This window comes from Lepeophtheirus salmonis, chromosome Z (genome assembly GCF_016086655.4).
Source record: "Lepeophtheirus salmonis chromosome Z, UVic_Lsal_1.4, whole genome shotgun sequence".
Taxonomy (NCBI): Eukaryota; Metazoa; Arthropoda; class Copepoda; order Siphonostomatoida; family Caligidae; genus Lepeophtheirus; species Lepeophtheirus salmonis.
This window is the reverse complement of record NC_092584.1, coordinates 20,961,301-20,977,434: the sequence shown is the minus strand read 5'-3', so window position 1 is coordinate 20,977,434 and position 16,134 is coordinate 20,961,301. Positions and strand designations below refer to the sequence as shown.

General features: G+C 30.9%; 1 protein-coding gene across 5 annotated transcripts in view; it reads right to left on the bottom strand.

Annotated features, from left to right (window-relative positions):
- The window catches only part of LOC121130510 (synaptogenesis protein syg-1), a 149,417-nt gene that overhangs the window by 59,302 nt on the left and 73,981 nt on the right, over nucleotides 1-16,134 (bottom strand). The gene's annotated exons all lie outside the window — the stretch shown is intronic.

The window sequence follows — 16,134 nt, the reverse complement described above, 5'->3', positions numbered from 1 at the left end:
GGAGGATCAGGAATACAAAAAAGTTCAACCATGGGATTGGGGAAACAAAAGAAGAGGTCCAAGGGGTTTACCATACCAAATATTCTTCCCAAACATTGGCCCTCAGCAATATGGGCTCTGATGGAAAGAAGATGCCTCTGTTCTTTTTCAAGGGATGGCAGAAAATGGGCCAGGAAGTCCACAATAAGGTGCTTACGTAGACCATCTTGACATGGCTATATACCAACTACTCGGAGAGTAACTATGAGTGTACTCAGGTCGGCGCCCTCTTTAAAAAAATCTATTTAAAGCCTTAGGTGTTAACTTTTATTTTTTCTACATGCAATTATTTTCAAAACCTGATTGAATATTCCTGTATGTGCGTAAAAAGACAGAGACTCACTTCGATATTTGTTGGCAGAGTTAGAATAGTATGTCCTTGATGGAATAAGAATAGAATTGAGGATCGATATTGGACCCCCCGTCACAGCTACTAGCAGCTGATCTAAAGATACGTTGTGACAGCTAAGTTGTTTGCTTTTTTAAACATTCTTCACATTGTAAGGATTACGTTCTTGATTTTCGGTTTCTTTTTCCTTAACAACCCAAAAGTACACAAATTATAACTCCTTATTAAATACTCAGTGTTAATCTCCGTTCTTCATGATCAAACGTGCTATATGCTCAGATATTCTCCTCAATAACTATATAATCACAACAGCTTTGAAGCATAATCAAAGAAAAAAATTCAGATTACAACTACAAAAAGTCTTGCGCCCGTCTAAAGTTATATATTTTGAACAACTCTATTCCTGTTCCCCCTCTTTTGACGACAAACAATTTATGTATGTACATACTTATCGATATACAAAAACAAATATATGCACACTTTGATTAATTGATTGCGCAGTTCTATATATTTCATTAAGTAGAAGGAATAATGCATTTGTAGATGGGTACACTTTGCAAGACCCTGATGATCGTCTAGATATATTTATTTATCATCATAATAAACTTTTGAAGCATCAATTCCTCCTTTTTTAAGGAGAGAAACGTAATTTCAAGAGGCTAAGAGTATGGAAATGTCTGTTTCCTTCTCTAATATAGTTCAGTATACAAACTTTTAGCTGCCTATAACTAAGATAATTTGCGGGTAAATTATTTATTTATGCACAATTTTTTTTTTTTAGACAAAGATATCACCTCCAAAATGTACCTGGATGTCATATTCGTCCCTCTATTATCTAAACAGTTATATTATTAACTGTATTTACTCATGGATAGAGTTGTGTGATTTGTAATGAAAAAACTACGTTTAAAAATTCAAAAAAGAAAAACAGTTGTTACCTGTGCTTTTTCTTCTTTTTTCCCCCTCTGAAGTAAATTGGCTTAAAAGTTCATAATAAAATAAAAATAGATGATTTTAATTCAATTTAAAATTAACTAATAGACCAATGATATTTTAAATAGTTGAAAGTTATCCACATGAAGGTAGTAGGAATTGCTTTCTCCCCCCCAAAAAAAAAAAATCTTTTTTAACATAATTTTGCCTCAAACACGTTCGCCTCGCTCTCTTTTGCCTCTTGCACACTCGCCGTCACGCTTCTTTGTCGTGCTACATACTTGCCGTCCAGGACTTTTACCGTCAAAAGTTATCAAATAGATCTTATAAAGTAAATATTGACATGTAATTGCTATTTTAAGAAATAAATAAATACTTTTTAGTTCTAAATTGAATTGAAGGCTTGGGCATGTAATAACAAATTGACTTTCATAGTACCTATAAAATAAATAAATATCTTTATCAGCATGAAATTTCTTTTCTTTTTTCCCCCGTTCCATCACTATTCATTGATACTAGAAGATACATTCCAACAAAGACATCCACGAGTGGCTTAGCACGATGCAGAATGTTCACGTGTATAGTTTTAAAATTCATACTTGCCATGTGAATTTCGGATCTATTTGACAAGTCAGGCTAGTAACTGTATAATATGGATTAGTTAACTTTCAACAGCGGAAATGTAGGGTAGCAAGTACATAGCAGTACAAACATGTTGGAGGCAAGCATGTATGACGGCAAAAAAAATTAACGGCGAGGGTGCAGGAAGCAAAAGAGTGCGATACGAACATTTTTTAGGCAAAGCTGCCTGTGACCCACAAAATCATATAACACGCAGCTGATATTAACAGGGGTCTTAAGTAGATGTACCATATGTCTTGCTCTTGCATTATCCTGGTCTTTTTTTTTTCTTTACAAACTACTCAACTCTACTCATAGAGTTGAAGAGACATGGAATAATTGCGCATCCAATATGAGGATAATGTAAAAGGAGGGATTGTTTGAAAAAAAAAAAAAGGAATTTTTTACTCCATTCCTTCAAGAGGGGAAATGTAGAAAAATTTCTCATTTTTTACTTTATTCCTTCAAGAGGGGAAATGTAGAAAAACTTCTCATTTGTTACTCCATTCCTTCAAGAGGGGAAATGTAGAAAAATAAGCATGATTATTCCATCATTCAGGAATTCCATGATTTACTCACAACATTTTCCCTTGCATGGAATTCTAGACACATGGAATATTTCTTCTTTTTTTTTTTCCTCATGAAGGATTGAATAAAAATTTAGATTGATTATTTTTTTCCCCTTTTTTTTAACCAATCACTCCTTTTATTTTATGATCATGATGGATCCGTGAGTATATCTAGAATTATGTAGCTAGTTTAATGAATATATACATCAGAAACACCACTTGGCTTGATGAATTTGCGTATTTGTTTCTACATTCTGGTCCAGTGACAATGAGTTCTAACGTAACAATAACTGAACAAATTAATTTTATGGGATGGATTTACGAAGAACTCTGGCAAGTGGTATAAAAATAAAATTAAATATATTAACAAAGGATTAGATTTCTTTAAAAAGGTTGAAATATGTTTTGAATATCATCATTTAATATAATGTTACAAGCTTGATAAAAATGGAACAAGGAAAAGTATTTCGTTCAACAATGAAATATTGAGAGTCCGTACATAGTAAACTCCTGATATAAAATGACTTATTTTTGTAAAAATGCATCTTAACGCCTCTTTTGTCACTATTTTTAATCCATGATGCTCATACTTAAAAAAATAACAGGGGAACCAAATAAAAACCAACTCATTCATCAAGGGATTTAAAACATAAATTATAAGATCGATAAATAACAAAAAAAAAAAAAAAAAAAAAAAAAAACGCCAAAACCACTTAAGGATAATGAAATATATCTTTTTTCTTTGTTTTTCTCCCTCCTACATTGTAGCTGTATATTTACATATTATAAGAGTTTATCTTATGCGTCAAAGATGCTGTTCTTTTTAATCTTTATCCTCGCTCTAATTTCAATTAGCAAGTCAAATCAAAAATCCTTATTCTGCATAATTCACCGTTTAAAGCATATCTACTATGCAATAAATTACTCACGCAAGCTCACTGTGCCTTATTTATTCAATATCCATTTTATGGGGACTTTCCTGTCAGCCCTCCTCTTGATTCTTAAAAAATAGACGCTCTGCAAGTTATAAATATGTCCTTCCTTATAAAAACTGTTCTGTGTTTTTAAAAGGTCTTATTTTGAAAATGAATGTTTTTTCTTTATAAAAAAAAGTAATTGAAACATAGCATTTTTTTAAAAATATTATTCAAGTTTTGTAAAAAAAAACTACATCAATATAAATGTCAGCTTGATGACCAAAGAGGGTTCTGCAATCTGTTTTTTTTTCTCTCTGTAAGACCGCCCAAGCTTCTATTCACCCATTTAATATAAAAAAAATTGGCAAGCGTGAAATTATTTAATAAATTAAAAGATTCTAATTATTTTAAGGGTATAGTTTTAAGTCAAAATATAATCTTTTTCAGTATAACATTCTTTTCAAATATGCAATATTTTAATTGAAAATAAATTAGATTTACATAAAACATGGCGTTTTATACGATATCTTTATCCCTCTGGTTAAGAACCACATTTTTAGAAGATCTGAATTAGACTGAACTGGTAATCAATTTAAAATTAATTCAAAGTTTATGTAGTACATCATCTAATTTGAATTCATAAAATATTTTTTCCTACCATCAAACAGATACCCATAATCCTACGAATATATTACTAATCCTTATAAATGACTCTTTATGAGTAAATAAATCACGTGGATCGATGAATTAAACTTTCCATATATTGATTTCAATCGTGATATATCTGATTTTCTTGTAGAAATATTGTCATATTTTACGAATGTGATGTTTCAAGACCAAAACATTATTGAAAAAAAAAAGACAACACTTATATCTTTACATCATAAATTCAAAACCATTTAATACTTCATAAGCAAACAATCAGGCTTACTTTTTTTTAAATATTCGTTTCATGATCATCTTTAAATTTGTCTCAATATGGCTATTTCAAAATAATCATTGTATTATGTTCCTTGAAATTTTATCCATTGAAGTTAAATTAGTGGAGCCATTAAAGGATTAATCAGGATATTATACTCTCTGAGATATAGAAAATCAATAATTGAAGAATGCAAATGCAATCTGGACTCAATTTTAGGAAAACACATTTAACTTGCTTTTGTGTTGACAGGCCACTTATTCATATAATAGGACGATATATTGACGGTCTAAACAGACAGTTCATTGATGACAAAACTATATCATGCGTATCCCTAGTGACACGGAGAGGGATTCTGCTTAACACACTGGTGAAAAACTGATAGGAAATTTGGATAATGTTTATTTCAAGGTTAATAGAAATACAAGGTTAGACCATTATGTAATGGGGCATGCTAGAATTTTGAATTTGATATATTGTACCAAATACTGGCGGATTTTGACAAAATATGCAACCAATCATACTCAATGACGTCACTTTTGCTAAAATTTTCAATTTGATGTATCGCACTGACTGCTAGGCAAGACATACACATTTTGATATAACACACAACCAATCATATTCTATGACATCACTATTAAAAAGCGTGGTGGAAGTTGTGCACACCTTATGGGTTAACTTAATAATACTGCGGACATCCTTGTAAACTTTAGGCTAATCAGACAGAAATTCATCATCTAAAAGTCAGATAAATTCCTTATCTAAAGTTCATGCATTTTTCTCATTTTAGGGGTAAAAAGGCCCTAAACCCCAACACTAGCACTTTGAATTTCAGGCAAAAGGGTCTGGCACTTTTAATACTCTATATATTGTTGGCCTTATTTGATTAATCCCACTCCAAATAATCCCCTTTTCAATAACAAAAACCCTCATCATTATTTGTTGAATGAAAGTGTGAGGCTTTTTTATCTCTGTTGTCCTTCTCAATATTTTGGTGGATGAAAAAAATACAAATAAGTGAGACATTTTCAATATTCTGTTATAGGATTTTAAGTGAATCATTTTGATATATTTTTCTCCCATTTTTTCACTCACAAACTTTCTGTATACTGTAAATATACCTCATGTATGTATACATACATGTATACTATGGACTTGTAAGAAAATTAAGCTTCAATAAATTTCAATAAAAGTAGGGAAAGTTGTTTTTTCGTTAAGAAAAAAATATGAAAGAAAAGTTAAATATATTCAGATTCTTTACAAATCAAAATGTATAAATAATCTTTTGTCTCTTTATATGTATGTACAGAAAATAGAAGGGAGAACCTTATGTTTGACAAAAAAACTTTGACAAATAACGAAAGATTTATTTCAATAGAAATAAATTGAAATAAAGCAATTTTTTACTCCTCTAATAATGTCGTTTGTACGTCACGTGCTCCTAATGAAAGTCAACCATATTGTATAAAAGCATAAGCTACAAAAATTGAAGAAAAAGTCAAAAGTTCATACAAGAAAATGACATTTTTCTATGGGATAAAATGAAAGACTAACATACTGTATAACATTAAGATTAGAACAGGATTGATTGGCTATGGAGTAGTACACACAACTAAATAAAGTAAGCACTACTGTATTGCAGATAAGATGAGATCAATAAAGTCGATGTTATGCGCATTGTAGAGTTGATTTATTTTCAAGTTACTCCAGAATGGGAATTAGGCCTACTTCATGCCGGATTTAGTTCACTGGAGTAGACAAGCTGTTGGAGCTATCCACACTTTAGTATATGGGCATGCAACTACCTCTACCATAGTGCCTCTTATAAAAACCTCGACCAGGACAGTCTCTGAAAAGCTAAGTAGAGTTAGAAAAATTGTCATTGCAAAGTTGAGTGGAAAATATCATCAGTCCCCCTGTAACATTTCAAAAAGGCCCACAAACAGTCAGGAAACATTTGGTTTTATTATAGTTGTTTTTTGTGTGAAACACAATGAATCCTCTTTCTATGAACGTAAGCTTTTAAAATCTCCAATTAACTATGTACCAGTTCTAAGAATAAAGTCATAAATACAAATATTATGTACATAATTTTGACTTTTTCTTGTTTATTTTCTAACAAATTCACTCGAAAACTATCAACAAAACCAAAATTGCCCCTGATTGGTTGTTAACGTATTTAAATCAAATACACCGTTCACATTTCCAACTGCCTGTCTTGTGTTTTGCCCTTGTTTGATAAAAAACTATACAATATCACATATTTTCTCTCTGTTGGTGTCCATCTTTGCCGGCCACTCACAGAATACTGTTTCAAAAAATCACAGATATATCCAAGAAGTTTTTTAGTACTTAATCTTATCTTTCTTACAAATTAAAGTTTAAATGGGCCACATTTATATAATGCGAAATACACATAACTAAAACCATCTATTGGAAAAATATTGTAGTTTTTACTACACTTAGTATTATTCGAAATCAATTAATCAACGTTTCGAGCACTGATTAGGAAAAAAAAAGACAGAAATATATAACAAATGCAATGTAAATTATTCTGTTAGTGAGCTAACGCCCGGAGCAAGTTACTTTATTCTTTTCTCAAGCTACGTTTATAGGTATATAAATGGAAATAGCTAAGTATTTTAATGCTACTTAGATGAGCCTTTTTTTATTATATTATATTATTGTTTAAATATATGTACATAGTGCCACTGCAGTGCCTCCACAAGATTTTCTTTTAGGTTTTTTTCTCTGTTTGTATTTAAGTATGAAAGGCAAATTAATCTATGCATTGGCTTTCATCTTTAGAACTAGTATTAATACTAAAATGTATGTAATTACTATTGTACAAAAGAGTCAGATGTTCTGCTTTCAACATTTATAGCTTTTCTCGCACTCTTCCAAGCAGTGCCTTGTTTGTTTACATCTTATGTAGTATGTAAATAATTTAGGCCCATACAAACAAACATAGAGCTCACTATGTACTTACAAAACTTCTATAACACATATTATATGACAGATGTAATTAATTTAGTTGAAAAAAACAAATGAGATTTTACATAGAGACGCATTTCCTCACAAAAATGTTAAAATGAAAAATCAGTATATATGTTGCCCGTCAACTTAAAAGTCAGCAATAGGGATTTGTGGGTATTTGTATTCATTAGCCAATTATTATGGTAAATTTCAGCCAACAAACTATTATGATTCATACCTTTACAGACTGCAAATTTCATTTGCATTTACAAGATAATACTGTATTAACTCAATTAATAACGCTAAATTTATTTATCAGTATGTCTTTATGCACGAAAAACCGTCAAAGGGTGCACTCTACATAGTATTCCCTGATGTTTATCATATATAGAGATGGTATTTGAACACCCCCAGGAATGAACAAATTAAAAGAATTATCACGCGCAACAACCGTTTTTACTTTTCTAATCCCTAAACTTAGTTCTTTCTTTACAGGGGTACTTTCTTTTATCATATATCCTTTCAGAATAAAGTAAAGGAGGGAGAATGGTAAGCATGGACCACTGTATTACTTATTAATTATTTAAGATATTTGACCCGTAGATCCCAAACTCCAAATTATTACTTTTCTAAATAAAGTATAGATCCTTTATCATTTTTATGATACTTTCAGTGTAGTATTAAAACAATCTTTTTTGAAGAATGAATAGCAGGGACTCACTTAAAAATAAAATGAATTACTGCATTATTTATGTTAATAATTAATTTGTGTCTTATATGCCATTAGCAATCATTCAATGTTAAAGGTATTACATTTTCCAAACCCATTAACTTTATCAAACGAATAAAATATCATAAGAAAATTTTGTGTTTTAGTTATAATTAAAAAAAATCTTTTCAGATAATTTGATAATTATTTTTTTTTTAAAACTTCAAACGCAGATTTCCCATAAATTGGTTGTTAAGATCTATATTAGAAAAAAACAACAACTTTGCTATTTCTTTGATCTATCGGATATATATTTTTTTCCCGGAAAAAAATATAAAAAGAGGAGGGGGGATTTAATAAGGCGTTTATCAACAGTGGTCATATGATACCTTATTTCAAAAAGTATAGTAAATATTTTTTAAGGAAGGTTAAAAAATATGGAAAGTAATATTAGTAAAATTTGAAACGGAGAAGAAAAGGAGGATAGATCACAATGTGCTTTCATTTACATAGCAGATTGGATAATAAATAGAAACGACGCCATTTTCGAGTTACCGAGTGCGGAGTGAAAATATAGAGTCTTATAAGAAAGAGTAATTAAAAACATATTAGCCTGACAAACTATGTGTATTCTCATTCCCTTCCAAAAAACATTAACATAATCCATCCGAAATTGGCCTTACAAAGAGACATAAGAATGGAAATTGCAACTCTAATTTGTATGGAAGATCCACCAACTGAGATACTAAGCTTGACTAAGGAAAACAAGGAGCATATTCACAACGTCAAAAAGGCCTTTAATAACGGGATTATCATCGAGAGAAAGGCTACATCCGGAAAACTACAGAGCTGATATAAAATGTGGTAACTTATACACCTAACAAGACGTTCATCTTCTATCTTGATGACACCACTTGAAAAGTATACACTTCAAAAAAAAAAAAAAAAACGTATCCACTTACTTTAATTGAAATACATGGACTTTAAAAGCAAAAATGCCATAAAAGCTACATATTTTAACAATACCCTGGAGATACAAAAAGAGATCCTTTTAAATCATTAAATAAATGCTTTCACCAAAAAATTATATTGTACATATGTATACGGGACATTTAATTAGACTAACCGAATAATTTCATTAACTCTGCTTTTTTTTCACAAGTCTTTAATTGAATTTAAAAAAACCATACCACATAATTATATAAGCAAAAAACAGCAGCAGAAGATTTTCTTATATTTTGTATAATTTTGAAATTAATATACAGACATATAAGTTCCTGGGGGGAGTATATTTTACAATTTGCCACATAAGGCACACTTTTATACCTAAGAGGGGTCTACCTACAGATTACCTTGTTCCTGGATTCCTAAAGACCTGGAATAATCACGCATAACTTTTATTTCCACATAAGGAGAATAAACAAGGAGTGATGGGTTGACAAAAAAGGAAAAAAATATTCAACATCATTTTCTACTTCATTTCTTCCGGAGGGAAAATAAAATAAGGAGTAGAATTTCGTTTTACTCCAAGAACAACCAATATTTCTTTATGATAAATATCCTTTTAGTATTATTTTTATTATTATTATATTTTGTTAAGTTATGCATATTTCTTGAACTTAATAGAGATTATTAGTCCAACAATCACTACCGTCCAATTTGGCCATTTTTCTAAAATACTCTTATATAAACTATACAGTAAGAAAGTAGAATTAAGATAAATAAAAGGTTAAACTGTGACGTAAGGGTCAATTCCATATTAATAAAGCAAAGTTTACCTCCCTGTGTGTTTGTCTGTCGGATGGGGGCTCAATTTTTATCAACTAATTATTTACAAAAAAGAGAAAATTACAAAAATAAAATAATAAACCTGACTTTAGATGATGTTTAAAAAAGAGCGTGTGTAGATATAGCATAGTTAATGAGCGTTCTAGATACTAAACTACTCCCGAATTAATCACATAATTAAAAAAACAAATGAAGTGGTTCATTATTGTGGAGAGAACATATAAGCATCGAGTAGATACGTATGAGTGTGCTCATGAGAAACAGAGAATTAAAATGATGTTTTATTTGGGGATTTATCTTTTATATTATTTAAGCAATGTTTTATCTGTTAAGGATACCCATAATTAAGAAGGACAGTGCCGGTTACTACCGCTAGTTATGAATAATGAGCTTTTTTTTTTTGGAAAAAGACTCATTTTATTATCATAAAAAAAAGGTGAGTTATCCCAAGGGTTGTACATTTAATAATAAAAGATTTTTATAATTACTTTCTATTTAAGTTTATTTGTGAAATGAAAACTTATTTAATTAAACTAACAAGCCAAGTCTGCCTTCTTGATTTGTTTATAGTAAGGGTGTTTTTAAAATTGAATATGAAACTTCAAAACAAAAACCAATAATTCAATATAAAAAAAAACCCACAGTTTTTGTCAGTTTTATCGGTATTCTTTTGATGTTGTCTTCTTTATCAGTAAATATTATTTTAATTTCTATTTAAACATATTTAAATCTATATATTTTTTAGGAATGACACATGTATGCAAATGAATATCCTCAATAGGGCCCACAGATAAAAACAATATGTTTGAATATCAGATAATAAATAAAATAGAAAAACAATTTTCTTTTCATCTGTTTTCATTTGAATATCGTTTACACAAAAATGTTCCTCTTATAAAGTAATCAAAAGGATTACTATTGTTGCTCTTAGAAGTAGTTTCTTATTGTAAGGAAAACTACGTCAATTAACTGGAATATGTAGATAGGGGAAAATATTTTCAACTCATGGCATTTATTCCCTAGAAAAACATCAATTTAATCTTATCCTATCCTTCCTAAAAAAAAAATGCTTGGTTTGTTGGAGAATGACAATGGGATAGAAAGGGTTTGTAACTTAATCAGGGAATATAGGGCCTTCCCGATAAATTGGAAATTTATTTTGGGAAGCTATAATATATATTGCATTGTCATTTAATGAAAGTTTGATGCCAGTAATCTTTCACTTGAAATCATTTCAGGTGACCACCACCAGCTTCAACAACTTTATTGATCCTTGGCCTGAATTTTGCTGCGGCCTGGAACCATCCTACAGTTCTCATCGGTTCTTCCATTCTTGAAGGATGCCTCAAAGATAGTAATCGATAATGTTCAAATTTGGATTAATATTAGGCAAGATTTCAGCCTTGACAGAGAATCAGGACCCTCTCAGATAGGATTAACTGAGTTGCATTGGAGGCATGGTACGGGGCCATGTTCTTCAGGTGTACCACATTGTCCAGGCCAAACTTTTCCTCCATCCATCGTAGCAAGACGTCCTTCAAGATCTTCAGGTAGACATTTGTGTTGATCTTAACTACAGCCTTGTAGTCACAGGTCCAAAAAACCATGGTTCCCTCTGGATTCTTGGACTTTTTTGAATCATATGTGATGACCTTTATATTTTGCCGATATTTCGTCCACCAAAAACTTTTTCTTATCACTGCGGACACTAACTTTTGAAGCACCCTTGTGCTTCAAGTAGTTCAAAAGCTTTGAAAAGTGATGAGCTTATATGGCTTCCTCAATAACCAAAGTCTCATATGAAAAAGATCATGCAGACAGTGATAGCAATACAATCTTCTGAGCAAAATTCAAAGTGGGCGCCCAGATATAGCATTTTCAAAATAAATTCCCAATTTATCTATATAGTCATGTTCTCTAAACATGGAACACACACTCTTCCCCCCCTCCCCTCTTTGACTAACTAAGGGCTATTATTTCTTTTTCACTATTCTATTGAATAGTTATACAAATGAAAAGAGATAATTCAATTAAAACACTTGTCTAATGACTGCTTTAAAAGATAAAATTATCATTTTCTTTATTAATTATTAGTATGATGATAAAATTTAACAGATAAACAAAAATATTATTTTAATTTCTAATGACAACCTATTGTTTTAATTCAGTGCTCTCTTTCATTTCATTTCAAGAATCTTCTATTCAAAATTGAATAGAAAAAACAAAAACAGATATTATTTGCTCAAAGAGGAATCAAAGATTTTCATTCTATCTCCCAATCTTTCAACCAAGAACGAACGGAAAGGCAGTTGGTAATTCTAATGGATGTTTTCATTTATTAATTCAATAATTGGACATTGTTTACAGCTCTTAATATGATTTAATTCCATTTCAACACATTTATAATTATCAGAGCATTGATATGGGGTATGATTGTAGTGAAAGGACGTATCTTGGACCTGGATTCGAAGTACCCCAGATCCGAGATCCAAACTGACTTATGGGCCCCAAAGTTTTACAGATTATAAAAAAGGTCCAACAGATTTTTCTGATCTTAAAAAGCTTATATAGTATTGTTTAATAATTAATCTTAGTTATGAAAAATATATAATGATGATTAGTGATTAGAGCAGCATCTACATAAACTGTTGAATCATGTAGTTATTCTATATGGCGTTACCTCATGAGCAAACACTGAAATGTACACTTTATTTGGTTCTTAGCTGGCGACTTTTTATCTTTTCTTTCTCTCTGAGTGTTCTTAACATTGATTGGTTGGATTTGACTTATTTCGTATAAGGCTTTAAACAATTATCAACTATAATTGAATTATAATTCCATAGTTGAAAGAATTGACAAACTATCAACTGATTTGAGTTTTTTGTGCGTGTGAGGTTGCGATACCCCATAAATGTAACGACGTGCCCAATGTTGTTATAACAATGATTCTACTATTAATAACTTTGGGATATTTATTGTTTCGGTTTCAGTAAAAATATAATCCTAATTCAGATCAGGATCCCAAAGTTTGGGTACCAGAAATTTACACAATTATTACTGTCTAAAGCTCTGAACCAACCTAAATCCAAAGGAAACAAAAATGTAAATCCATCCTTTCTGTAGGTAAGCTTTGTAAAAAAATCAACAGCTAACAAAAAAATATATAAAATTTGTTGTTGATTTGCCAGATTTGCGATGTATTTTTCTTCAGCCTTTCATTTTTGTACTAATCTTGTCCCATACTAGCGATTTAGTGAATGATGAGTTAATTACATTGAGGAATGTGATGTGTTATATTAATAATTATTTAATACGAAATAACAACAATATCCTCAAATATATATTTACTTTATTAAAGGAATCAATTTTATGAGAAATGGGAAGGCCTTATAATACACTATATATTAATTGTGTTCCATTTGCAATTTTGTACAATGTGTAACACATAGAAGCAGATTATATAAGTTATAATTTGTTCGTTTTATATCATTCTTGATGACACTTCATCAAATGGAATTAAGAATAAAGCAATACATCAGATCTGCATTGAATACTACTCGATGACAATACTCCCGGGTGGTCCATTGAAACCTGTACACTTACTGATCCAATAATTAATCAAGGTTAAGTGATTGAAATTAATTCATATTTCAATATATTAAAGCATAAAAAACGAGATCCAAAATCAAACAAATTTGAGCTATATAGCTTACGTACAAGTCGAGTAAAATACATTTGTAAATGATCCACGAATTTCATTTCGCGAACTCCAAGCAGTTAAAGATGGCGTAGACGGTATTCCTGGAAAGGAATACCGTATACGCCATCAGCAAGTCCGAAACGTTGGAGAGGAAATAGGGCTCAGTTAAAAAGACCAAACTGGCCCCGGAGGAGTACAAAAACCAAACAAGACAGGCCAAACCCTTAAAGTGCATAACGGTCCATGCAAGAGATCTTGAGGTTTCACAACAGACCCTCCAGAGAAAAATAAAAAAAAATGATGGAGTGAGACTTTTGAGGTTGAAGAGGCCACTTTTGACACTTTCTATGAAAGAGTTCCATCTCTTCCGTGCCAAAACTCTTTTGAGTTTTTCTGATGCTACCCATCCGACCACCCCTCTTGGATGTATGTCGAAAGATGACGTGTAGTATCCGTCATCCAAACACTGAAGATCTTAAAGCTACTTTCAAACAGCAAAGAGACGCCATGGCAGAGGAATTCATCCGCAGCAGGGTGCCAGGCTTTTCACTGGAAGTCATCATTTCCACTAAGGGTGGCTACATTAATGATTATGATAGCTCAGACGTACATTTATTTATGGTTTTAATTTTGTTGAAATTTTATTGTTAATTATTAAATTATATTTTCATGATTTTTAAAATTCAAAGTGTTCAGATTTGAATGTACAACTCGGTACACCCAGATATTTGAATTAAATCAAAATACTATGAACTATAATTTTATATAATTAAGTTGCTTCAATAAAAAATAAAAAACTTGTGATCTACTAACGACGAAAAAAGTAGGATAATTAAAGATAAATATCTTCTTCTCTCCGTTTTAATAGATATTTTTTTTCTACAGCACGGAAATAAGATTGTAGAACGATGTAACAAGATATCTTATAAACCTTTTAGGGTAGGATATGTAATACCACTAGACAATAGAGCGATAAAAATTATATAGACCATAAGGTTTGATTTGTGGGTCTCATTTTCACATCCAATAGTTGGCTATCTTCCTTAATATAATTGGCAAAAAACTTGATTGTTTAGGCCCTCAAAGTGACTGACATTAACACTGCTGACGTCACGTAAAAAGGGGGATTATTCAATTACTTTATTATCCTCATTTAATATTACTTATCAAGTTTTTGAAAATCCACAACCGGTAGATAAAATGTCTTAATATTGTATAATTGCTTTTCCTGGCAACAAAATAATATATAATTAATAACTACTTATCAAGCCTGTGTGCCTTTATAAATATATACATATGTTGTCCTTAATGTCTTTTTTGCAAAAGAATACATTTTTAAAGAAAAGATACAAACAATATAAAATAATTTATTTAATAATTAATTACAAAAGTTTCAAAATTAATATCTCTAATTACATACATCATTTTTGTAGAAAGGCATTACTTTAACAAATTTGTTGCTTAGAATACCGTTTCTCAAAATGTGGCCTTGGGGTGCTTGAATGACCCTTGACAATGTCTGGGGTGCAGGGATTTTTACATAATTTTAATCCCATCTGAAATTTTTAATATAAATACATAAATATGTATTTGGAATGATTGGACGTGTATTACTATGAACTGCTCCCTTCTGTCGTCAGGCTCTTAATTTGTACCTATATTGTCAACAATTGGATCTCCTGAATGAATCAATCGCCAAAAAGCGCCTAGCTTTGACCATTAAGAGACAAATTGGACCAGGGGAGATACTTCGATAGTGACTCTCCAGAAACTCTGGGAGCTTGGTTGGGAGGCTCCTATGCATGCAAATTTTAGTCCAAACCTAGCATCAAGTGATTATCGCTTGTTCCTGTCTATCGAGAATTATTTTCTTATGAAAAATTCTCCTATATTTAAGGTTGCAAAAAAAAAGGATTCCTATGATAGAGACATAATGGGATTACCTTCAAAATTGCAAAAATCTATCAAATAAAACTGTGCATATTGGATCTAAATCCAATTATTTTAACAACGCTAAATAATCTCAGGCAAAAATTAATGGATTTATTTTACTTCACCATATAAGTAAATAAATAAATACATTCCAATTATACAAATAAAACGATGACATTTTCAAGTCATTTTAATTATTAATGAATAATTTAAATAAACGGCCTGACCGCAGTGCAAATAATATTCTCTCAACATTTAACAGCAAAAATACATTTCATTTTACTAAAAACAAGGACTAAGGAATATAATTATGGATCTTTCTCAAGAAGAAAAACCCTTCTAGAACTGAAAATGATTGACTATGAAATACAGCCACAGCCTATTTCATGTACTTTATTTGATGTCTTGTGTGTTTCTGTATCGCCAAGGGTGGCCACATTGTTTTCGTCCAAAATGGAATGTTGGTCTTCAAAAAGGACTCTAGTACCTTCGCTGTGTACGATCCGTCCCCCAACTTATTGAGACTCATCTAGATGTCAATTCCGTCATTAATGACCTTTTTTGATGTTGTAAATAGTCTTTTTCCTTCCAAGCCATTATCAAAGTCGATGGAGAATACATTGAAGATTAGAAATGTCCCACCATCTGTGGAATTTTATTTAATGTAGCTCTCCTATTTCCC